At 37.8% G+C, this 26,732-nt stretch overlaps 1 pseudogene across 1 annotated transcript; it reads right to left on the bottom strand.

The window, feature by feature from the left end:
• Positions 1-20,861: 20,861 nt before the first annotated feature.
• Positions 20,862-21,233, bottom strand: LOC308552459 (centromere protein R pseudogene; annotated as a pseudogene). The gene has a single exon. The product of its transcript is annotated as a centromere protein R pseudogene (transcript).
• Between the last annotated feature and the right edge of the window lie 5,499 nt (positions 21,234-26,732).

Below are 26,732 nucleotides of genomic sequence, written 5' to 3'. Positions count from 1 at the left end.
CTTAAGACTTCTTTTGCTGTGTCCCAGTGATTTTGGATCATTGTGTTTCCATTTTCATTGTAACAATATATTTTTTATTTCCTCCATTGATTGTCTACTAAAATGTTGTTTAGTTTACATGTGTCTGTTTTCTCCACTTTTCTTCTTATAATTGATTTCTAGTTTTATACTGCTTTGATCAGAGAAGATGCTTGATATAATTTCAAGCTTTTTAAATTTACTGAAACTTGTTTAATGCCTAACATGTGGTCTATACTGGAATATGTTCCATGTGCACTGGAAAGAATGTGCATTCTGTTGATTTTGAATCTAATATTCTGTAAATATCTGTTAAGTCCATCTGATATAGTGTGTCATTTAATCCCACTGTTTCCTTGTTGATTTTCTATCTGGATGATCTCTCAATGTGAGTGTGATGTTAAAGTCCCCTACTATGATTATATTACTGTTGATCTCTGCCTTTATATCTGTTAAATTTGCTTTATTTATATGCTCCTACGTTGGGTGCATAAATGTTCACAAGTGTTATATCCTCCTGTTGGATTGATTCCTTTATTATTTGTAATGTCTTTTTTTGTCCCTTGTTACAGTCTTTGTTTTAACATCTACTTCGTCTGATATAAGTACAGTTTTAATTTCTATTTACATGAAATATCTTTCCACTGCTTCATTTTCAGCCTATGTGTGTCTTTTGATCTAAACTGTGTCTCTTGAAGAGAGCACATAGACGGGCCTTTTTCTTTTTTTCTCAAACCATTCATTCACCTTATGTCTTTTAATTGAAACATTTAGTCCATCTACATTTAAAGTAATTATGAATATATATGTGTTTTTTCATGTTTTATTAATTGTGTTCTGGTTGTTTTTATAGTTCTCTGTTCCTTTCTTCTTCTCTTTCTCTCTTATCTTGTACATTGATGACATTTTTTAGTGATTTGTTTGCATTGCTTTTTCTTATATTTTGTGTATCTCATAGGTTTTTGGTTTGTGGTTATCATAAAATTCATATATAACAAGACATATTTCTAGCATTCTAATTTGATGGTTACTTAAGTTGGAATGCATTATAATTAACTACATTTTTTTTCCCCTTGCCACCCCATGTTTATGTTTCTGACATGATATTTTACATCTCTTGTGCATATGTTTGTGTGTATCCCTTAATTTATTACTGTAGTTACATATACTCTTATTACTTTTGTCTTTTAACATTCATACTAGCTTTATAATTGGTTGATCCACTACATTTACTAAATGTTTGCCTTTATATAGTTTTTATTTTTATTTTTGGCCATTTCTTTTACACTTAAAGAAGTTTACTTAACATTTCTTTTTATGCTGGTATGGTGATGATAAACTTTCTAAGCTTTTGTTTGTCTGGGAAACACTTTATCTCTTTTTCAATTCTGAATAATAATATTGCTGGGTGAAATATTCTTGGCTGTAGGTTTTTCTCTTTTATCATTTTGAATATTTCATGCCATTCTCTTCTGGCCTGCAAGATTTCTGCTGAAATAATGAGCTAACAGTTTTATGAGGAAAATCCCTTGTAGGTAACTAGCTGTTTTTCTCTTACTGCTTTTAAGATTCTTTATCTTTAACTTTTGGCATTTTAATTATGGTGTGTCTCAGTGTGGGCCTCTTTGGATTCATCTTGTTTGGGACTTGTATATCTGTTTTCTTCCCCAGGTTGGGAAGTTTTCAACCATTATTTCTTCAAATAGGTTTTTGTACTCTTTTCTCTCTTTTCTTCTTCTGGGATTGCTATGATTAGAATGTTGGTATGCTTGACGTTGTCCCAGAGGCTCCTTAACCTATCCTCAGTTTTTGATCTATCATGACATTTGATCTATCATAATTTTTTTATTCCTTTTTTTGTTGTTGTTCTGATTGGGTAATTTCTAGCTTGTCTTCCAGCTCATTGACTTGTTCTTCTGCATCAACTATTCTGCTGTTGATTTTCTTTATTTTTCATTACAGTTATTGTATTCTTCAGTTCTGATTGGTTTTGTTTTCTATTTTCTACCTCTTATTTAAATTCTCAGAGTTTATCTATTCCTCTTCCTTCTTCCAAGTTAATTGAGCATTCTTATAAGCAATATTTTGAACTCTTTTTCTGGTAGATTGCTAGACTCCATTCTGTTTATCCCCCCCCCCCATCCTTCTTTTGGAAAATATTTCTCTGTCTCATCATTTTGGCTTTCTCTTTGTGTTTGTTTCTATGAATTAGTTGACAGAGCAACGTCTCATGGTCTTGAGGGAATAGCTTTGTGTAGGAACTTCCTTTTTGTAGACTGCCTGTGTCAGGTGCCTTTGGCAGGCCAGGTGGAGATGAAGCTACAGTAGGCATGGGCTGTGGGATGTCCCAGGGGAAAGCCTTGCTGGAGCTGCCTTGCAGGCTGTCTGGGCTTGAAGCTGGAGCTCTCTTTGTCTGTGGGGAATCTTGTAATCAAACTTCACTTGGGATGTCTTAACAAGCTAGCTAGGAGCATAGTTAAGACAGGCCTGAGCCTTAAGAAGCTCCAGTGGCAAGTCACACTGAGGTCCAGAGTTGTAACTGGAGTGGACATAAGCTGTGAGAAATCCTGGGAGCAAGTTCCTATGTCAGAGCCTCTTTAGCAGGCCAGCTGGAAGCTGAAGCTGGAGCAGGCTTTGGGGTGTCCCAAAGGCAAACTGTAGAGCTGATGTGGGCCTGGATTTTGGTGTACAATCTGATAACCTTGGCCAGCTGGCTAGAGCACCTGGATGATGTTACTACACATGTAATCAATGGGTAGGAGGAGGGCAACACATAAGGCTTTTCATTGCCACCCATATCAGAAAGAGTTTCCACAATTTGGCAGACGCTCTAAGGTTGGTAAATGGATTTTCTTCCCATTATAATCCAAGTGTCTTTTAAACCATTATTTACTATTTTGTTGTTGGATTTTAAGAGTTCTTTTTTTATCTTGGATACTAGACTTTCATCAGATATATTTTGCAAAATCATATCAAGTCTCTGCCTTTTACCTCTTTCAGCTATAATCTGCTGTTTTTATACAAGAGCCCTGTTAGCATGGCCATAAAATATGAAAAAAGGTGAGTGTACCTTAAGCTTATGGTTAAATCTCAGTATTTTAGTGAGGCTATATCCCTTTCATTTATCTCCTTTTATCTATTTCTTTGCCTGGCTCCAATATTTTCAATCTATTTCTCTGAACTTCTTATCCCTGTTGACTATGTTCTCCACTCCTTCTTCTTATCTTAGGTAAGACAAGATGGCTAGAGGTTTGGAGTGAGAGGAATGCCCTTTACCAAGCTGAGAAAAACTTCACATAATATTGTCTTCTACAGTAGTCTTTGTTATAAACAATGTTCTGGGTATATTTCAAAATTAGTACTCTTCTTTCCCTGAGAGGCAATGAGGGGATTTTTCTAAGGTTTTTATCATAAGAACCAGTGGGATTTACAAAAGTAAAGTCACAGAAGTTTGCAGACACCCAAGGGTATTTTCACTCTTATGCTAGTTTAAATGCATCCCCCAGAACTTCAGTAAAATTACCACTCAAATATTCCTACTATTTCACCAGTCTAGTGACTTCTGCTCCAGAGGTGACTCTCTGTATGTACCTGTTTTTCTTGATTTTAGGGTGGTATATTTCCCTGCAACTTTGATTCTTTGGTGGGTACTAGAAAACTCATTGATTTCAGTTTATCTCCCTTTTTTCTCAAAAGGACAGGAATGACAAATTCTAAGTACTTTACATGTTGGAGCTGAAACAGGAAATTTGGACATTATGTTTCAATGAACTATAGAGACTGGAGTAAATACTATATTTTCTTCCACCTTTCTTTTTAAGTATTTGTAAAGTTTAAGTCCAAAGGACTGATTATGTAGAAATGTTTTGGAAATTTTTCTGTTTTTCATTAAATAAGTTCAATAATAACAAATCTCTTTTGTCCACTAATGCTGTAATCTTCACCACAAAAGAATCATTTAAAAATATTTAATCATTTCAAAAATGAAAACAATAATAATTTAACCTGTTGTCTAAGTTCAGATATATGACCTTCTGATTTTTTCCTGAGAACTTGTTTTGATAGGGAAAAAAAAAAACCCTCAGTGATATAGTGATGGCAAAGAAAGAGTATACATGTGACCTGGGAGGTAGGGAAGGCACAAACAGATTTTACCTATTAAATACTTCACTTCCCTCGGGTCAGCTGCTGTGAACTTTCAGATTAACTTGTGGGGAAATCATAACAGTGTACCTTTCTGCCCTGATACTCTTATGAGGCTGCAAATCTGGTTGCTTTATTCCACCTCTTTTCTCTGGGTCACCCATATGGTCACTAAGCTACATGCATTATTTCCTACTCCCTAAGAGCTATACTTACAGACAGTACTGATGTGCCTCTTTTTCTCAGTCTTTGAGAATTTTTCTCAGAAGCCCAGTTAAGTTGTAAGGGAGACCTCTAGGTGGCACGACTGGGAATCCTTGGGTGGAAGAAGAACTAAGAATAATTGTTAAAAACGCCTTTCTTTTTATTTATCACAAGTGATCCTATAGTGAGAGGCGTATTATGTGCTTGATAGCCTGTACAAGAAGGGAAAATGTCAGGCAGTGAGAAAGCTGACCTTTTTTCTCTGGTGCAAAATATGGAGGGTTTGTAAAAATGCCTAGAGTAACTATGCCATGCATTATAAGCACTCAATAACTATTACTAGAGTGAATCAAGTGCTGTGGGTTTCTTCTCTCTTACTTGTCTTAATAACCCCTTATTGCCCTCTAGGTAAGAGGATGTTCTCTATGCCCTCAATAAATTCTGCAACTCTGCTCACTGTTTCTCTCTTCTGAAAAATTCTGGCATTTGAAGGTTTCACAACCCAACCTAACCCAACCCAGTTGCATACTGCCTTGCATCTTTTGCTGTTGTTTCATAAGTTAGTCAGATAGAGTCTATGTGGAAAATAGGGAGTCACATTGCTGGGGATGTTACTACTTTTTCACCCTATTTCTACCATAGGGCTTCTAAGGAATCCCTACCTTCAAAAATCAGCAAGGGTCTCAGCAGCTAATGGGAATGCTGCTTGAGGGAAATTACTGGCTGACTTTAGAATTAGTCTTTTCACTACTCCTATTCTTTCTTTAAGAACGGCAGGAATTAATTGTTGTTGGAGAGGAAACCAGGTTTCTATCCACTCTATGCTATTTAATTTTTAAAAAAATATTTGGTTTAGAGTGGATATAGGCTGATAGCTTAGGGTATTTCCTGTAACCATATGGAGGTTTCTTAATATGTTAGGTGCTAAGCAGGGAATTGGAGCCTGTGAAATATAGTTTTTATAAAACCAAGGGCTAAACCCACTTGGAGGTATTCTCTGGTCCAAATTGCAGAGGGAGAATTTTAATTATGGAAGCACTATATTAATGGTTTTCAATACATGGTCACCATTTGCATCAGATCTTCAAGGAGAACTTATTTAAAATGCAGATTCCTGGTCAACTCTTTGCATACCAATAAGAATATCTGGATGTGGGGCTTGGGATATCTATGTTTTAAACTAATTTCCCTGGTGATTTTTCTAAGGATCACTAAAAGTAAGTGTTCTTTTAATTTTATATTCTAAACTTGAAAAAAACATTCCATAGTTGTTATATTCACAATTTTAATGTTATTTTTGGCTTAAATAGTATGGTAGGTAAAATTCTAAGATGACTCCCAATGATCCATTAGCAGAATTACATAGAATGGTAGGCAGAATTCTAAGATGACTCCCTCCCTTGATTGTTGGAGGGCTCTGTAATTTACTTCTAACCAGTACACCATGGCAAAGATGATGGCATATCAATTCCTTAATTATGCTACACTATATAGCAAAGATAGAGAGATATTACATATGTAATTAAGTCCCCTAAGTAGTGAACTTTAATTTTACTAAATGGGAGATTAATTTGGTGGGCCTCACCTTATCAGTTGAGACCTTTATAATGGGGTCTAGAGGTCAGAGACAGAAAAAGTTGGTGGAGACATTTTCTTGTTGGCCTAAAAGAAATAAGTTTCCATGTTGTAAAGAGGGCTACATAGCAAGAAGTGGTGGGCAGTCTCTAAAAGCTGAGGGCCTCTGTCTTATAAACACAGGGGCTGGAATTCTGTCAGTAACCAGTGAACTTTGAAGAAGAGCTTGAGTCTGTGATAAGACTGCAGCCCTGGCTGATACCTTGAGTCTGCTGATATCAAACTATACTACAAAGCCACTGTATTCAAAATAGCCTGTTACTGGCACAAGAACAGGCATATAGATCAATGGAACAGAACAGAGATTGAGCCACACCATTATGGTCAATTAATATTAGACAAAGGAGGCAAGAGCATACAATGGAGTACAGACAGTCTCTTCAAAAAATGGTGTTGGGAAAGTTGGACAGGTACATGCAAAAAAGCAAAACTAGACACACCAATTTACACCTTACACAATAATAAATTCGAAATGGATAAAAGACTTAAATGTAAGTTATGAAACCATTAAAATCCTAGAAGAAAACATAGGCAGTAAACTTACAGACATCTCATGTAGTGAAATTTTCACCGATACATCTCCTAGGACAAGAGAAACAAAGGAAGAAATAAACAAATGGGACTACATCAAACTAAAAAGCAAAAACAACTATTCTCAAAATGCAAAGGGAACTGATGGTTTGGGAGAACATATTTGCCAACAGTACATGTGATAAGAAGCTAATTTCCAAAATATACAAAGAACTCATACAATGCAACAAGAGGAAGACTAACAATCCAATGGAAAATGGGCAAAGGACACTTCTCCAAAGAGGACATACAGATGGCCAAGAGACATATGTAAAAATGCTCAACACTACTAATAATCAGAGAGATGCAAATTAAAACCACAATGAGGTATCACTTCACACCTGTCAGGATGGCTACCATCAACAAATCAGCAAACAATAAGCACTAGAGAGGATGTGAAGAAAAGGGAACAGTAGTACACTGCTGGTGGGAATGCAGACTGGCACAGCCACTGTGGAAAACAGTATGGAGGCTCCATAAGAAATTAAAAATGGAACTGCCATTTGACCTAGTGATTCCATTTCTTGGGATATATTCTAAGAAACCTGAAACACCAGTCAGAAGAAATATATGCACCCTTATGTTCATAGCAGCGCAATGTACAATAGCTAAGATCTGGAAACAGCCCAAGTGTCCATCAGTAGATGCGTGGATGAAAAAGCTGTGGGATGTTTACACTGTTGAGTACTATGGAGCTGTAATAAAGAAGGATCTCTTACCCTTTGGGACAGCATGGATGGACCTGGAGAATATTATGCTAAGCGAAATAAGCAAGTCAGAAAGGCAAATATCGCATGATATCACTTATATGAGGAACCTAAGGAACAAAAGAAATTGATAACAAGATAGGACCACAGACATGGAAGCATGAAACAGACTGACAGACCTCAGAGAGAAGGTGAGGAGGAGGGGTAGGGAGGAGATTGACCAAAAAATTTATAAGCATATGTGTACAACCCATGGACACAAACAATAGACAGGTAAAGAATGGGTAGGGATCAGAGATGGAGGGAGGGGGTAAAGGGGAGAAAATGAGGAACATCTGTAATATTCTCAACAATAAAATAAATTAGGTCTTCTGACGACATCCCAAAGTTCTAAAGACTTTCACCAAACTCATAACATATGATAACATTTTCTTAAAGTCTTCCAACAAAATGTCACCCCAAACTAAGGGCAACAATTAATCATATTGAAGAGCTAATTTAGTTTCATCCAGCAATTTTAAAATAAGCACTTGTGTAATAAAATTTAAATTATAGTTTTCTAGAAGTTACTGTGTATATATTTATAGCTTCATAATATGGTTGATTTAATATTCTTTTTTCGACTCACATTAAATTCCATCTCTTTGACTTCTGGATTCATAAGTGTCAATGACTCTTTGCTCATGTTTCATACTCTTTCCTTTACATATTGGGTGAAAGAAGTAGCCTTCAGCACAATTTGTAGCTGTGGTAATGATGTCTTTCAACCCTCCAGAATATATTTAGAAAAATGAACATGTAAATCATAGCCAGACTAAGGAATAAAGCAATAAAAAGAATAAAGCAGCTGGTGAGATAACCAGCCAGTGTGAGAGAGAAGCTAGAAAGTTTTTTATTGGTGCTTCTACAGGATCACAACCAGTTGGTTTGGGCCATCTTTAGTTTAACCATGAAACCAGCCTGTTTTATATGCACCCTATCACTTAAAAAAAAAAAAAAATCAGAAAACAGTTTTCTTCTAAACCATACTTCTGAACTTATTTTATTCTTTAATCTATACCTGCTAATTCAGGACAATATAGCCTTAGTTTGATAAAAATCTTTGCTGTTGGTTGAGGATGCAGTTAATGTTTTTCAATATTCAGCATGGTGACACAAAGTTGCTTTTAATGTCATACATGGGGTGGCTGAACACAAGGTTTCACTTTTGATTACTAGATGGAAGATTCCTAATTTTCACATTAGAGTGAAACCTTAGCAAACTTTGTATGCAGTTAAACGTTGTAACAGGACAGCCTGTTCTCTAGTCTTTCCCCATAAGGAGGACCACTTGTCTCCCTTTAGCCCTCCCGAGGAGTTCTGGGTGTACTCTTGTTTCCCTGTGTATCTGACTTTATTTTTAGAAACTCAAAAAATCTTGCCCGGCCGGGTGTGGCTCAGCGGTTGAGCATCGAGCTAGGATTCAGGTGATTGGGGTTCGATTCCTGGTCAGGGCACATGCCGGGTTGCGGGCTTGATCAATGACTCTCTCATTATTGATGTTTCTATCTCTCTATCCCTCTCCTTTCCTCTCGCTGAAATCAATAAAGATATATTAAAAAAAAAAAAGTGGCTTTAAAAACTCAAAAGTCTTAATAGTAATAGGTTTATCTTTTCATGTTTAAAGCAATGGTCTTATAATTTTCCCCCATTTTATGGCTTATTATTTTGCTGTCTGACCTTAAATGATCCTAAGCATTGATGAAAGCATGCTTATATTCCCTTTTACTTTACCTCAATTTCATGTTTCAAACAACGGTGTCCATTACACCATATTCCTGGTTCTTTTTTGCAATTACGTAAAATGCATATCAGTCAGGAACTAGAATCCTTAACTCTTGTTTTATTTTAACAGGGAGAATTTAATATAAAGAATGTTTAGCTAAATGAAAGCAAAATAAACTAAATTGTCATGGAGGTATCATGGAATAAAGAGAAGAGGTTGGAATTATTAAAAACTGGAACTATAGAAGAGATATCCCATACAGTTAAAACTCAGAATTCTGAGAAGGAGCCACTGCTTAGCTGGGACTGGTGTTGAGCTCAGAGGAGGCTCCTGATTGCTAAGGTATGGGCACTGGGCAGTGGGTGTTTGGATTCCATTTTCTTTATTTCTTGTATATCTCTTATAGATTTTAGGTTTGTGATTACCATGTGTTTCATATATACCAAGCTGTGTTTATAGCAGTCCATTTCAAGTTGTTTGAACAGATTTGAAAATCACTACCATTTTTGTTCAACTCCCCCACACTTATGTTTTTGTCACTATTTTTTACTTCTTTTGTCATTATTTTTTACTTCTTTTTTTTTGTGTGTGTATGCCTTAATTTACTGTTGTAATTACACATGATCTTCCTGATTTTGCCATTTAACCTTTGTACTAGCTTTAGTGTTGATCCACTGCTTTTATTATGTGTTTACCTTTGTCAGTAAGAATTTTTGTCTTTATATTGTTTCTAACTTTTTTCTTCTTCTTCAAGAAGTCCCTTTAAATTTATATGCATATATGCATAACCCATGGACACAGACAATAAGGGGGTGAAGGCCTGGGGGAATGGGTACAGGGGGGAGGGGATCAATGGGGAAAAAGGAGGCATTAGTAATACTTTCAACAATAAAGATAAATGTAAAATAAAATAAAAATAAAAAAAGAAATCCTTTTAACATTTCTTGTAATATTGTTTTGGTGGTGATATACTGCTTAACTTTTTATTATCTGTGAAGCTCTTTATCTCTCCTTTAATTCTAAATTGGTTAATAGAGTAATCTTGGTTGTAGGTCCTTACTTTTCACCACTTTGAATATTTTGTGCCAGTCCTGGACCTCTCTGCACTTCCTGGACTTGCACGCCTATTTCCTTTGCCAGAATGGAAAAGTTTTCTGTCAGCATTTTTTCAAACTGGTTTTCAATCTCTTGCTCTCTTTTTTCTCTTTCTGGTACCTCTATGATGCTAATATTGTTATGTTCGATATTATTCCAGACATCCCTTAAACAACCTTCATTTTTTTGGATTCTTGTGTTGTTGTTTTTTTTACTGATCTGATTGAGTCTTTTCTGCTACCCTGTCTTCCAAGTTGCTGCCTTGATTCTCTGATTTATCTAACCTGCTTTTGATTCCATCTAATGTATTCTTCCTTTCAGTTATCATATTCTTCATTTCTCACTGGTTCTGCTTTATATTTTGTGTCCTTTTTTGTTTTGTTCACTATATCTTTGTTGAAGTTCACACTGAGTTCATCTATTCCTCCCCTAAGTTCATTGAGCATTCTTTAAACTAGCATTTTGAACTCAATATCTGTTAGATTCCTTGCCTCCCTTTCATTTATTTCTTTTTCTGGAGTTTTGTTCTGTTCTTTCATTTGGGACATGTTTCTTTGTTTCCTCATTTTGGGTGCTTCCTTGTGTTCTACATATTAAGTAGATCAGCTATATCTCCCAGTCCTGGCAGAGTGGCCTTATGTAGTAGGTGTCCTGTGGGGTCCGGTGGTGCAGTTTCACTGGTCATGTGGGTCGGGTACTTTACGGATGTCCCTTCTATGGGTTGTGTGTGACCTCCTCTGGTATTTGAACCTTGATTGCTGTTGACACATCAGTGGGTGAAATTAATTCTCAGGCTGACTGACTGTGAGGACTGGCAATTACTTCAGCAGACAAGCTGTTGTGTAAGGACTGACCCTATGGAGTGGGATTCACTGTAGCGGGGCTTTGGTGCTTACTGAGTTCACCTTTTGGATGTGTCATTTGTGGAGCTAATTAGACATTATTATGGTTTGGTCAAAGATTGTCACTGTGGCCTCTCAGGAAGGGCTCTGGTTCAGGCCAAGGTCAGCCACTGCCTATGTCTGTCTTGGGACCACTTGGTAGGAGCTACGGAGTTATCTGCAGGTGGTTGCTGCCTCTGATGGACTTGGAGGTACCTGGGATTTGTTATACTGTGAACCAAGGCCAGGTACTACTAGTGCCAGGCTTGGAGGCTGCTTAGCAAGCACCTGAGGTCAGGTGCAGCTTGTTTTGGGTTTGTGAATCTTTAAGAGATTTTAGAAAAGTCAGTAGTGTTAGCTGAGGTCAGCCGGCCACTTGTGAGGATCAGCCCCTGAAAAAGGATTGATCTGGTGCTCAGGTTGAGTAGGGCAGATTACAGGGAAACACCAGAGTAGGGTGAGTGGTGTTAGCCAAGTTGATGGAGATTCAGATATGGCGCCCACCTGCACCTATCAGTGTCTGGGGAGGCCTAACAAAGAAACAATGGAGCCTCCTAGAGAGAGTTGTCCTAAAGCTCTTGCCCTGAAGCCAGACAATTCAGTTCCTCCCTATATGACCCTTGGTGCTTTTTGAGCAGCTGTCCCTTTGTTGGAGCTTGGAGCAAGTTATGCAAGCAAGTGAGTCTGTGTGCAGGTTCTTTAAGAGGACTCCTGGGTCTACAGCAGCCCTCTATCTCACTCAGACTGAGTTTCTGCTGATTATCACAACCAGATGTTGTAGGAGTCTCCTCTTATCGGCACTGGTTCTCTGGGCTGGGAAGCCCAGCGTGGGGCTTGGACACCTTGCTCCTTAGAGGAATCTCAACAGCCAAGATATTCCTCCTCATTCTTTTTAAAAATTTATCTTTATTGTTGAAAATATTACAGATTTCCCATTCCCCTCCCCATTGATTCCCCTATACCCCACATCAGCCTCACCCCCAGGCTTCCCCATACCATTGTCTGTGTTCATTGATACAACATGGGTATATGACCAGCCCATTCTACATCTTCACCACTCCTACCAGTCTTGATTTGACTTCTTATTATATCTTTAGTTATAGGACTTATGGTCAGCTAGTCTTCAGGTCATACTCATGGGTGTTTTTTCTATAACTTAGTTGTAATTTTATGTGGTAATGGGAGAAGGCAAGCTCAGCATTTACTTATTCCACCATCTTGACCAGAAGTAAAAATGCAAATTTTAAAAAAAAGTGAATGCATTTTACTGAACACAAGAAGTTCCATTTGTGGGCTATCTAGTTTTAAGGTAATTTGTTATATAGCAATAGATAACTAATATGCTTTGACATTTGGAAAACGTAGTGAATGATCAATATTTTAAGAAGAATCACTGGCTTCATTTGGGTGGGCACTATTATTTATTTTCATGGGGTTTATCTCTCATGAGCATAACTGTCCCAGGGAATCTCCTATAAATACAGCACTGCCTTGTGTATTTAAGAGCAAACTTGTGGATTCCACATCAAATTTGCAGTAGAATATCTGGCACCTAGCAATTAGTGTAAAAGAAAAAAAAGTATTTTCTTAGTAAAGCCATCACATTGCTATAGTCATCATCATCACCATCGTTGTCATTAAACATTCAGCTGCAGATAACATTATGATTGTGTATTCATTTTAATAGAAGTCAACCACAGGCCCCAAGAGGCAGTTGAACAGGTCCTTAATTCTTTCTTTCAAAAATAACTATTTTCCTCTTGTTATAAAGTTCTTAATATTTTTAAGTGTGTTGATGCTTACATTTGCATGATGCAGCTAGCATTCCATGAGAACAGATATTGTGAATCAAAGTAAAAGCACTTTCTATATCAGCATTCCATTGAAGATGCTACTGTCAATTCAGCTCTTAGCTTTATTTTGCAAATTGATTCTCTTTATTTTTTATTTGTTTATTTAAAAAAAATATGCTTTATTGATTTCAGAGAGAGGAAGGGAGAGGGAGAGAGATACAGAAACATCAATGATGAGAGAGTCATTGATTAGCTGCCTCCTGCATGCCCCCAACTGGGGATCAAGCCTGCAACATGAGCATGTGCCCTGACCAGGAATCGAACTGTGACCTCTTGGTTCATGGGTTGACACTCAACCACTGAGCCACAACAGCTGGGTTGATTCTCTTTATTGTTACCCATATGAGGTGACAAAGGAAAGGGAAAAAGTAGAAGGAAGAAGTATGCCTGCTGAGATAATTGCAATAGTCCCTCGCTGCAGGGAATAAAGGAATCTCTTTTATTCTTTCATTTCTCTGTGCATGTCACTTCAAAGTGCAATTCAGCAAAGAACTCAAATCTTAAAAAGCCTTGATGATATTTACAGAGCAATACATTATCCAACATTTGAGCACGGGACAGATAAAGTGACTAATGGCTGGTAAGCTGGTTATATGTCCCAGAGAAGTGTAGTAGGCATGCTTGAAAGTAATTCCTCTGTGGAGTCAACATTGGAATTCTGAAACTATGATTTGTTTGCTACTGAACAAGCCAACCATGGTTTCTTTAAGCAACACTTGCATTCCATGCAGCTAGAGGTGAAGCAAAGATGCATCCTCTAGTTACTGTGGAGCTCAATCTTCTATGTGAACTAAGGTGTCAGGAGGTAACAGATTTTACTTTTCCCAACTCTTTGTTACAGAGAAATCTTGACACTACCTTATGTGATGTAGTTCTTTCTTTAGATTATAGGGCTTTTGTTGGAAGGTCACACAGACAGTTATTTTTAGTTTACTGAAATACATGGATGGGAACAAGGAGGGAGGGGACAGTGTACATGGAAGAGGAAAAAGAAGCAAGGAGAGAAAGGCAGAATGAGGGATTTGGAATTGCAAATTTGGGGTTAAAAGAAGAGCTATGAGGGGACACATTTCTGGGTAAATATTTTCAAGGCCTGAGCAATGGGCAGAGGTTGTGAAGCAACTTCTCTCACCACTCTGCACCCCAACATTACCGAATCTTCTCTTGACTGTGACCTTGAACAATTCCATCCTTCGTCCTGGCTTCCTCCTTGTCCTCCATGCTGGGCATACAAGTGAGAAAGAGTCTGATTATATGTCCAAGTTAGCATGAAAATAAAGCAAGTTTTCTTTAAGTAAACAAAAAAAGAAATAAAACAGCCTTTGATTGTTGGTCAGGAGTATCCTCTCAAGGCAGGACCACACTCCCTGTGTGTTGATGAGACCTCAGCAGCTTCCGTTCCAAAAGACCTCACAAACCTGACCCCAGGGGAAGGTCTTGAGTATACTAGGAATGACTTAAAAAATTGGGGATGTCAAATAGTTTCAGTCTCTATTGTAAATATTGTTAATGTTATGTTTAAAAATGCTTTGCTCCCAAAGAGACATTGGGCTTTTGAGACACCGTTTCCATGGAGTTTGGATAGGCAGGAGAGATGTCCAACACTGGTGTCTGGGGGCTGCTAGAGAAACACTGAAATTTAAATTATGATAGCAGTGCCCTGCTGGGAGTGGCTCAGTGGTTGAGTGTTCACCTAAGATCCAGGCGATCGGGGTTGGATTCCCGGTCAGGGCACATGCCCGGGTTTTGGGCTCTATCTCCAGTTTGGGGCGTGCAGGAGGCAGCCGATCAATGACTTTCTTATCATTGATATTTCTATCTCTCTATCCCTCTCCTTTCCTCCCTCTGAAATCAATAAAGATATTTAAAACTAAATAAATAAATTATGATAGCAGTAATACAAGTTTCAATTAAAAAAAATAGAGTTAGAAGGAAGAAGGCTTGTCATTCTTTCCTGGGGTGTATGAAACTGAGCTTTCCATGTGCCTGAATGTATTTGTCTAATTAAAATTTTAAAAAATCATTTTGAAAATTAAGACTTTATATTTCAAAAACTTTATCTTATATCCAGGTCAATAAGATTTGGTTTTTAATAATGGTTCTATTTTTATTGGGATTCTATTTCTGGAATTTTTTCATATGCACTATAATTAATGATTTTAGAAATAATTTATCATTTTTATTAAAATAGAACATTCATGATCATAGCCATTGAACAACATACAATAACCCTGGTGAACAGATATACATAATCCTGAACTTATTATCTTGGGTTTTGAGTATCTTGTAGGATATATATACTATGATAGAGACTTCTAATGTTCTCACAAATCCAGTTCTCTCTTTCCAGGCACTTAGGAGGATTGTACTTTGCTGCTGCCTTGAAGTCGAGAAAGAAGTTATTGCCAATGAGTTGTGAGCAGAAGAAACCAGTGTCACTTTTGTGCTAGAGCATTTAATTGCTGTGTGACCCTCTAGCTCTGCCCTTTCCTTGAAATGGTGAGCCCTAAAGCATCATGGAGAACTGGTGACATCTCCAGAGGCAGTGACTACATGGAACAAAACTGACCTGCCGATATACTGGGAATATGATGTGAGTGAAAAATAAACTTTTGCAGTTTTAGGCCACTGAAATTTCTGGGATTCTTTGTTAATGCAGTGTAACCTAACTTATTCTAACTATCATATGCTTCTTCTTCACAAATATTCACAGACTATGGCCTGTGGACAGCTATGACCTGTGGACAAATCTGGCCTGCTGCCTGTTTTATTTTTTTTAACTTTTATTTTTTGTAATTTTTAAATACATAATATAAAATTTATCATATTAACCATTTTAAGTGGACAGGTCATTGCCATTAAGTACATTTTACAATATTGTGCAACTACATCCATTTCCAGAACTCTTTCATCCTTCCAATCAGAAACTCTGTACCAATTAAACACTACCCCCAGCCCCTGATAACTACAATCCTACTTTCTGTCTCTATGAATTTTTCTATTTAGATACCTCATATAAGTGTATAAAATAATGTTTGTCCTTTTATATCTGGCTATTTCACTTAGCATAATGTCTTTAAGGCTCATCTATATTGTAACATGTTAGAATTTCCTTCTTTTTTTTTACAAACAAAATAATATTCCATTGTATGTATATGCTAAATTTTTGGTAAATATTTGTTGATATATCTCACTTCATAGTCCCCAAAGCAAACAGTCTAATATGTACCTTTATTTAGTATGTATTCTCACAAAATATGAATTGTTGTTTTGTGCACATACATTTATTTTGTGTGACATTTACAGTCTTGTGCTGTATTTTGCTTTTTTCACACATCACTGTATTTTAATATCCATTTCTGCCCCCATGTGGCCACTGGTCTGTTTCTCCTTCTTGCTGCAGAGCACTCCATTTTAGCCAGCCACCCTCCTGGAGTAGACATCCAGCCTGCCTCTAACTCTACACCACTGCAAATAATTTAGAATGAATTGCTTCAAATATCTCACTTTCTGGCCCTGTGTGGAGATTTCTCTGGTATGTGTACCCAGGAAGGAAATTGCTGGCCCATGGGAGAAATGTCAGTAAGTGATACAGAGGGTAGGACCATCATCCTGCCACTGGCAGTGCATGGAAGTGCCTCATGCCCACATCCCATGTGAGCCAGCTTTCTAAGTTTGCCTGTAAATAAGAATGAGTGATTACTTATTATTCTTTTAATCTGTACTCCTCTAAACACTAACATGTTTGAGCATCTCTTCATATGTTAGTTGGCATTTGGGGCTTTTTTTTCTGAAAATTAATAGTTCATGCATGTCTTTTTCTTTTTTCTTTCAATTTTTTTTTTTTAAACTAAATTTGTTATTTTCAGAAACATACCATGACTCTGCTGTAAAAAATTTTGTCTAAATTAGGGTCTGTTGAACATGCCTCATTCAACATGGGGCACTCATTTGTTATCAAAAGCAGCAATTTACATGCATATAATTACTATAATAAGATTCTTAAAAATATGATAGCATCTGTATGTTAAGCATGCCAGAATTTTTTTTGTACTATATATATATTTTTAAATGTAAATATTTCATATTATTTTTTCTTCTTACATTTTGACTCCCTTCATCCATTCCCCACCTCTGACAACCATCAGTCTGTTCGGTGTATCTATGACCTTATTTGTATTTAAATTCTCCATGTTGTTACAAATGGCAAGATTTCATTCTTATTTATGACCAATTGAAAATTATAGTAATGTAAATACTATAATTTTTTATTCATTCGTCCATCTGTGAACACTTAGATTGTTTCCATATCTTGGCTCTTGCTAATAATGCTGTGGTAAACATGGGGGTACATGTATCCATTTAAGTTAGTGTTTTTGTTTTCTTTAGATAAATATCCAGAAGTGAAATTGCTTCATGATAAAGTAGTAGTATTTTTAAATTTTTGAGTGACCTCTATACTGTTTTCTATAGTGGCTGCACCAATTTATATTCCCATCAAATGTATATACTACACTTATTTATTCATTCATCTGTCAATGGAAACTTGGCTTATTACCACATTTTGGCTATTGTAAATAATGCTGCTATGAACATTGGCATACAGATACTTGTTCAGGTCCCTGGTTTCATTTCTTTGGGGTATATACCTGGAGTTGGAATTGTTCATATGGTAATCCTGTGTTTAATTTTTTATTGTCTGTGTCCATGCGTTATGCATATATGCATACAAGTTCTTAGGTTAATTTCTCCCCATCCACCTACCCACCCCTGCCTTACCTCTGAGATTTGTCAGTCTGTTCCATGTTTCTGGATCTATTTTATTCATCAGTTTAATTTGTTCATTAGAGTCCACATATGTGTGAGATCATGTGATACTTCTCTTTCTCTGACTGGCTTATTTTGTTTAGCATAATATTCTCCAGGTCCCACCGTTACTGTCCCAAAGGGTAAGGGATCTTTTTTTTTTACAGCTGAATAGTATTCCATCATGTAAATGTCCAAGAAAATGCTTGATATGGTTTCAATCTTCTTGAACTAGTAGAGACTTCTTTTGTGTCCTAACTTGTCTATTTTTGAGAATGTCTCATGTGCACTTGAGGAGAAAGTATATTCTACAACTTTGGGGGTGAAATGTTCTGTAAATTTCAACTAAGTCCTTCCTATCTAGTGTATCATTTAGAGTGTTTCCTTGTCACTGTTTCCTTGTTGATTTTTTTATCTGGGAGATCTACCGAGTAAAGTAAGTGGGGTGTTAAAGTCCCCTACTATGACGATTGCTGTTACTCTCGCCTTTAAAGTCCTTCAGAAGTTTTTTGTTGCTGTTTTGTTTTGTTTTTTCCAGCCTGTGTCAGTCTTTTGTTCAGAGGTGGGTCTCTCATACACAGTATATATTTGGATCTTGTTTTCTTATCCATTCAGCTACCCTATGTCTCTTGATTGGAGCAATTAATTCATTTATATTTAAGGTTATTATTGATAGGTACTTATCTATGGCAATTTTATTTCTTTATGCTGATGTTTCTCTTTCTCTCTATTTCAGCTTCTTATTACAGCAGCCCCTTTAACATTTCTTGCAATGCTGGTTTGCTGGTGTTAAACTCTAACCATTTTTTTGTGTGTGGGAAACTCTTTATTTCACCATCTATTTTGAATGATAGCCTTGCTGGAGAGAGTAGTCTTGGTTTCAGATATTTGCTTTTCATTACCTGGAATAGTTCATGCTATTCTCTTCTGGCCTGTATTTTCTGATGAGAAATCAGCTGACAGCCTTCTGGAGGCTTCTTTGTAGGTAACAGATTGCTTTTCTCTAGCTGCCTTTAAGATTCTCTCCTTGCCTTGACTTTTTGGCATCTTAATTATGATGTGTCTGGGCATGGGCCTCTTTGGGTTCTTCTTGCTTGGGACTCTCTCTGCCTCCTAAACTTGTGTGACTTTTCCTTGACCAGGTTAGGGCAGTTTTCTGCCATTCTTTCTTCAAACAGGTTGTCTAACCCTTACTTTATACATCTTCTGGCACTCGTATGATGTGATTATTATTACATTTCATGTTGTCCCACAGCTCCCTTAAACTGTCCTGTTTTTTAATTGTTTTTTCTTCTTGGTTCTCTGATTGAGTGATTTTTTTCTACCATCTTCTAATTTACTGATCCTATCCTTGGCTTCCCCTCATCTGCTATTTATTCCTTCCAACGTTTTTATTTTATTTTTTCTAAATTTCTATGTCATTCTTAATTTCCTTCATAATTTCTATATCTTTTTTCATGTTGTTGAGCATCCTTATGATCAGTATTCTGAACTCTATATTAAATAGGTTGCTTATCTCCATTTCATTTAGCTCTTCTTCTTGAGAATTCTTTTGTTCTTTCACTTGGGGCTTGTTTTCTTGTTTCCCCATTTTGTCTGCCTGTTTGGATTTGCTTTTATGTATTAGGTAGATCTGCTAGGGCTCACAGTCTTTTGGATTGTCTCTAGTGAAGGCCATTGTCAGATGCTGTTTATGACTGGCCTTGAGTATCTTATTTGAAGTTTTCTGCACTCCACAGCTTGTGATTTTCTCTGCTTGGGCTGGGTATGTTTGGATAGCACCAAGATGTCCACCATGACCTGTTTTTCCAAGCCCTGGCTCCAGAAGCAAATAAGGCAAAGACTCCTAGTACCCAGAGGCTGATTGTTATTCAGCCTCTTAATGACCCTCAGGCTGTAGAAACTCCACAGGGTTGGGTGAGAGGTTTTTCAAGAAGGTGGGACAATTGCTTTCCTCCCTGGCAAAAGCTGCTTGGAAGGTAAATGTCTAACTGAGAAAGATGTGCTCTCCAGTATGGGGGAATGACTCAGCACAGGAATCCAGATGACTTTCCTCTGAGTTCTATCCCCTGAGCCAACATCTCCGAATTCTCCCCATGCAGCTCCAGTCCACCTTCCACTCTCTCTATCAGAGCCCAAGTTCAGTGGCTGCACACAAAACTTTGTGTGCTAACCCTTTAAGAGGGTGCCTGCATTTCTAGCCATCTCTCCATGGCAGACAGAAACCCTGCTACTTTTCACAGCCAGATGTTATGGGGGCACCCTTCTCAGTTCTGGTGCTCTGGGCTGGGGAGCCCACCTTGAGGTTTAGACCCCAGAGTTCTCAGTGGGAATCTCCCACAGCTGAGATATCCCTCTAGACCTGCAGCTGCTGCTGCCAGCCAGCCCTCTCGCACCCCTGCACTTCCTACCATTCTCTATGCAGTCTCTACTTTACATCCTTGGTTATCAGGGTGCTCTCCAGCTAATCGTCAGTTGATTGTTCAGGATGGTTCTTCTATATTTTAGTTGTAATTCCAGTTTGGTCCTGGGAGAGTGTCAGTGTAGCTTCCACTTAATCCACCACCATCTTGGAATCCTCCCCATTCTACATCCTTTCCAACAATGAATGAAAGTTTCAGTTTCTCTACATCTTCACAAACATTCTGTTTTTTCTTACTTTAAATTAATTTTTATTTAATAGTAGTCATTCTAATGGGTGTGAAGTGGCTTCTCACTGTGGTTTTGATTTACATTACCCTAACAATTAGATATGTTCTGTACTTTTTCCTGTACTTATTGTGTGTGTGTGTGTGTGTGTATATATGTGTGTGTGTGTGTGTATTTTTTTTTTATTTTTTTTTTTCTTCTTTTTGAGAAATGTCTATTCAAGTCCTTTGGCCATTTTTTCCCCCTCATTTTCATAAATGCTTTATTAAGTCTACCCACAAATGCTACATATATAGAGAAGTGTACATGATATAGACTATAAGTCAAGATCCTTGTCTGCATGTTGACTTATTCATTAAAGGGTCAAGAAGAAATGTATTATTTACATTGAGATTATCTACTGATGTGTGGAAAGTTTAAATTAGCAGCAAGAAATTTTATCTAGACATGCACCTGCCTAGTGCTGTGATCTGGTATTTACTGGGCAGATTAATTACAAACATTTCCTCTGTTCCTTTATATATGAACAGGCAGATGCAGAGGTTGGCAGTCATAGTTCATTTCTTCTGAATGCCTCAATTTAAAATGGCTTGAAGGAATTCGTAGCTGTCAAGATGATGTAACTCTTTGTTAGAAAGTTCTGAACTCTTCAAACAGTTTTTGTTTTATTACTTTTGTCAATAGTTCTTTTGTTTTCTTCATTTCCCCTGTTAAGAAACATGGTCCATAGGAGATACCAATTAGATTTTCAAGCTTCCTAACTGTTCTCCAAAACTTGTGTAATACCTAAACTTTGCATTATTTTCACGATCTTCTCTGATGATTTCTCAACTTTAGATAGCAACACCAGTAATTCATCATCTTTTGCTGCAGATGCCTTTCTTTTGGTTACACTGCAATGATCCATTTTTTTCGTCTTTCATTTGCCTCTAACGGATCATCCATTTTCAGTGATCTTTTAACAGGCATTTCCACATTCAAGGATGGACCACTACCCTGGATGAAACTAACTGAGCAGCCTCTTCGGAAAACAGACCTTTGGTCATTTTAGAATCAGTTGTTTATTTTTTTATTGTTTCATTGCTGCTCTCTGTCTTTGTAAATAAAGTTTTATTGGAACACAGCCATATCTGTCATTTACATATCTTTCATGGCTAGAATACTGCTACAACACCAGAGTTGAGTACTTGTGATAGAAGCTGAATGGCCCACAAAGCCTAAAACACTTACTATATGACTTTTTACAGAAAAAATTGCCAACCTTGCTCTAGAACAATAGAGCTTCTATTTCCACTTTCCCTAAGGAACCTGGCAAGTTGTTCTCTCCCTGTCACTCTTCCTTTTTCTTCCGCCTCAGCCTCATCCTCAAGCTGTAAGATTTAGCCCATTGGTCAAGGCTGTGAAGATAGGTAAACTTTGAGAGCTTGGAAGAAGGAGAATGGATGATATCAGAAGAACAATATTTCAAGGTTGTGAGGTAAAAATGTGAAAGTGGAACTCTATGCTTTCAAAATTTTTTTTGTTTTATTGAGATATAATTGACATAGAGCACTGTATAAGTTTAAGGAGTATAGCATTACAACTCATTTGAAGCTTATCTAACACACGTTTTGTCTGTAAGGCACATCACAGCCTTCTTGCACTTAGAAACATTTGACAACACTTTAGCACTAACTTTGGGGGCATTTTAAATAGCAACATCACCAAAAAATATAAAAAGTGTGGCACTAAAAAGACCACAGAAAGGATGCCTATATAAGAGCTGAAACAAGAAGGCAGGGTACCAGCTTATTTGACCTCAACTAGGGATGTGTGCTTTGGGTAACTAAAAGTTTTTGCCACTCTGCACATTTCCACAAATGTCCACAAAACCTCCATGGGCAGTGATTTTGGAGTTACAAATAAATTTTAACAAGTAGGCAAATTCTTAAATATGCAATCCATGACTAATAAGAATTGGCTGTACATAATCAATGATGATATTATTTTTATAAGAAAAGTTTAATTGAGTTAACTATGTGCTAACCTATGCTTAGTTAACCCCTGTCTCAGGAAGTCTTTGATCACACAGTTCTGCCTTGATTTGTAGGGAGAAAGTGTAGGGAAAAAGCAACAGCTGGACCAAGTGCTTGCCTTCCAAATCTAAAACCTCACATGACAGCAAAGGCTCTTTCATCAGGTAAGGTGTGAAAAACTCCAGTCTGAGTGATAATTGTCCCATATACCCACCACCCTACTTATGAGAACCCATAATAGACTATTCTTTTTGCCTTTGCTACATCATTGGTAACACTTAGGGCATGTGGAGCACAAAGGGTTTTAATTTGGGACAAGACCTCCACCCTAGTAGAGTCAAGAACAAAAGGAACTTATCAAAGCTAACCTTTTGTGTCTCCCAAGACAAGATCATCAATTAAACAACTTAAAAAGGAGGGTGCTATTTTGATGCAGTCATTCCAGAAAGATGTGCAACTCTTCTTATCTGTTAATTCCAGGAGCAATGCTTCTGCCATAGAGGCAAGGCAGATATCCTTAGAGCCTCCAGAGTTTTCATTGTCTGGAGTACTGTCTTGATTAATGTCTTCCCCATGTTCTACCTTCTTTTTAGAGCTCTTGCCTACTTCTGTGAGACAGGCTTAGTGAGTTAAAGTGGTCATTCTGAACCGTTTATCCTTTAAAGTATTTATTGTAGTCTTTCTTATGTATGGTTGTCTATCAACCATAAACTTCTTGAAGGCAGGGATATTATCTTCTTGGGTATTTTTTTTGTTTGTTTTTTGTTAAATATATCTTTATTGATTTCAGAGAGAGGAAAGGAGAGGTATAGAGAGATAGAAACATCAATGATGAGAGAGTCATTGATCGGCTCCTTCCTGCACACCCCTGACTGGGGATGGAGCCCACAACCCGGGCATGTGCCCTGATCGGGAATCAAACCCCGATCGCCTGGATCCTAGGTTGACGCTCAACTGCTGAGCCATGCCAGGCTGGGCTTCTTGGGTATTTTTATTTTCCACAGCAACTAGCACAAAGCCTTTAACGTTGTAACTGGTGTTACTCCTGGGTTACTGCAGGAGGAAAGCTGCACCTTGTGCTCTACTTTAGGGGAACACCTGTCCCGCCACCCCCACCCCCATCCTAGTAGGTGAAAAACTTCCCAGCCAAGGAGAGAGCACAGACCTCCTGATCCTTCACAGCAGAGAAAGAATAAAACATCAGCTTCCTCAGGATCACATATATAATCTGTTTTAACATCATCTCAGCTTTTTGGAATAATAAACCAAGCTGCCTCCAAACTGCTCTGGCTTTCTCTTGGGGCCCTTGCTTCAGAGCTGCCTCTGCCAGGCATTCTCATTACCAATATGTCCGTGCGGGAAAGCTCTGGCTTTCTCCTGGCCTTCTCCCATGCTGCCCTAAGTTATGATGAAAGTACAAATAGCAGCAGGAACTAACATTAGAAATTCTGGGTGATAGAAGTGACAGCAAAAACCAAGGATAACTTCAAGGGAGGAGGTACTTCCACAAGGAGAGGCGGATATTTGAAGGACAGTGCATGCTACCTGGAGCAAGATAGGAGCAGTCAGTGTTGTAGCAGACGTAGCCTCCAGGAGCATCACAGTGTTTATGCATAGTATAATAACTGATGCCCATAATGGCAGCCCTGCCATTCAGTAAGTTTTAAATTATGTCCAGACACATTACCAAATAAGACATAGAAGGAAAGCGTTTCATTAAAGGTTGGCATACAAATGGTTAAAATACAGTAAGCTTTAGCATTTACGGAGAAAACTTATCTGCAAATTTCAGTCTGTGCAACTTATTTTTGTATGATATCAGGTAAACAGGAAAATCAATTTCAGATGAATTGCTTGCTCATAGCCTTCTCAGTTCATGCATATTAATATTCTAGATAGAAAGAATAAAAACAAAGTTTTTCAAATAAGATAACCTGCATGAAGGAACATGGCAGAGTCTCTTGGTTAGCTCCCCAATAGCCAGGTCCCTCCCAATGCATTCTTCCAGGGTGGTTCTGCCAGAGCCACCAACTCAGAATATATCAGATAATTTTTTGGCCTCTCTTGAAGCTAGGGATGGGCAAATGACTGACATATGGCAAATGAGATGCAAGAGAACATCAGCTAGGAAGCTTCTGAGAAAATCTTTTCTCTTGGATTAAAAAAAAAATGAGCAAATTAGAGACATGTCAAGAAAGTTCTCTCACCACCAATGCCCCTCCCCACCTCTGCCTTTGCCCTGGGTTGTGATTAAATCTGCTTTTGCCCTCTTGCTGTCATGAAGGAACACATCACTTATGCACTAAAGATGGCAGGTGCAAGAGATGGGAAAGTACCAGATCCTTGATGACATGTTCAGCCCCTGACCCAGCCTTGGCACCGCCTTTCTTCAGACTCCTTGTTATGTGAGATAATTAGAACTCCTCAGGGGTTATTCTGGATATTCTGATATTTGTACCTGTAAACTTCTCAACTGATCAGGGGAGGAGGAACTTCTTTTAAGGTTGTATGCTGGGTTTGAGCCATAGTAAACACCCCTTTGAAAAGCAAAGAAACAAACTGGGGGGCAAGTTGCAGAAAAAATCATTTTTATAGACTGTTTGGTTAGAGCAAGTTATTAATGAGGTCAGGGCTGGGGGTGAATTTCTGGACAATTCAGCCAATGTTTCTGTTTCATGGTCACCAACTGAGCCCTTAATGCTTTCAACAACAGCAGCAGCAGGACTGCAATCATAATCACAACAGCTAGCATTTTATTGTGTGCTTATGCTGGGCACAAATACTGTTTTAAGACATTACACATATTAATTTACCAATTCCATTGATAACCTTATCAGGTTTCCAAGGTGGCCCCTAATGGTCCCCATCTCCTGGTGTTCAAACCTTGTGTCCTTGCTCCTCACATTGTACCAGGGTTGGCTTGTGTGACCACAGTATAGGGCACAGGGGATGGCATCTCATTTCTGAGATTAGACTAAGAAAGTCTGAGTTCCTTCTTGATGGGGAATGAGAACTCCACCCAGATTTCCTCTTGGTTTGTTGTGGATGTGTATTGTTTGATCATTTGGGGTATCCCCAGTGCATAAGAAGTATTAATCCATCCCCACTGCGGGAAGGATAAGCTCTCTAGCTCATGGTGGGTCAGCAGAATCATGTTTCTATATCAAAGACATTGTGTACCTAGGACTCTCAGCCCACTCAGGAGCACTCCTTTATAAATCCACGACTTCAGGGGTAGTGAAGGTCCAAGGCCTGAGTTCAAAGGTCTATCACTCCAATATTTGGTGCCTGTCAGGGATTTGGACTGTGTAGAGGTTAAGGAGAATTTGTTAAAAATACGGGTTACACCTTTGGGAGGGATTTATTTTGTCACAGATTTGTTCCTGCTCGAAGCAGTGGATGAACTTAGAGTTCATATTCTTTTCAAATTTTTATTAATTAATTCCTCCTCCCAATGACCTCTGGATGTGTTTGAATGAAAACTCTTGGCAGGCTGAGGTACTCAAGGAGATGTCAGACATTTAGAGAAATCATAGAATATTCATTCCAGAGACAATGAATATAGAGGCTCCCATTGACCAAACTGAAGTGAGGTGCAAAATAAAATTCCCTTTGTAGTAATAAAGATTGTATCATTTCAAAATTTATCTAGCTCTTTTAACTTTTCAGAATAACTCCACATACATTGTTTCTTTGCACTTTTACAATGTACTTATTTCCTCACAGTTGAGAAAAAGTGACTCAGAGCTCAATTGACTTGTTAATGTTATAAAGTAATAACAGGTTGGGTTTTGGGTGCTTACTGTGTCTACATACTATTCTAAGCACTCTACACTATGAACTCATGTAATCCTGACAAGAACCCTATGAGGCAGTTTCTTTTACTAGCCTTATTTTTACTTGTAAGGGAACTAAGGCCCAGAAAGTTTAATTAACTTATCAAGATCACACAGCTAGGAAGCAGTTGAGTCAGGATTTGAATTCCTGTAGTCTGACTTATGGAGGCTCCCTACCTCTAAAGCCTTCTACACTACCAGGACATGTTGCTAATAATTAGGTTTCACTGTAATTAACTAGCAATATAAGCTCAAATCTGAACCCAATTTCACATTTTCAACTCTAGCATTGATTCCTTCACTCAAGCTGGTAGCCATTTAGTTGCAGTATGAAAATGTATAATTTCATATTAGATGTCTATTCATTTGCAGGTGGCACCTTTTATTCTAGAAAACTGTGAACCAGTTTATTGTAAATGTGGCCTGTTTTGTTTTTTCTGCTAGGTTGCCTGTTAGTTTGATGGAAAGACCTTCACAGAATAGCCTTGGGAACCATCCCATTAGCCTTAAGAAATCCATCCATCTGACCATGATTGCTAATTCCTCAGGGCCCCA

The sequence above is a fragment of the Miniopterus schreibersii genome, assembly GCF_964146895.1.
Source record: "Miniopterus schreibersii genome assembly, chromosome: 2".
In the NCBI taxonomy this organism is placed as follows: Eukaryota; Metazoa; Chordata; class Mammalia; order Chiroptera; family Miniopteridae; genus Miniopterus; species Miniopterus schreibersii.
Note: the sequence above shows the minus strand (reverse complement) of the source record. Positions and strands in the feature narration are given on the sequence as shown.